Source organism: Penaeus monodon, chromosome 25 (assembly GCF_015228065.2).
Source record: "Penaeus monodon isolate SGIC_2016 chromosome 25, NSTDA_Pmon_1, whole genome shotgun sequence".
NCBI classification, from domain to species: Eukaryota; Metazoa; Arthropoda; class Malacostraca; order Decapoda; family Penaeidae; genus Penaeus; species Penaeus monodon.
The window spans coordinates 3,477,513-3,477,894 of NC_051410.1; positions in this window are offsets into that span (position 1 = coordinate 3,477,513).

A 382-nucleotide genomic window follows, 5' to 3' on the forward strand; every position below is an offset into this window, starting at 1 on the left:
GGGGGGGAGAGGGGGAGAGGGAAAAAAGGGGGAGAGAGGGGAGGGGAGAGGGGAGGGGAGGAAAAACCCCCCCAATGAAACGGGTTTTAAAAGAACAGGCAAAAAACGCAGGCGATGCTTTACAACGTAGGCGAAGGGAGAATCTATAAGGGACCGAACACCGTATACGCACGTGAATCCGATGCTCTTTATATTCGATTCGGATCTTGTTCTCAGCTACGATGATAGAGGATTTTCAAAGGGCGAAATGTCGGATGACGATGCTCTTATTTTATGACGCTTTATTTTTCTCTACCTTTTTTTTGTCCCGTTTTTCTTAGTTTTTTTTTTCTGAGGTCAAGAGCTGTTCTCATGAAAATGACGATGATAGACACAATTACAA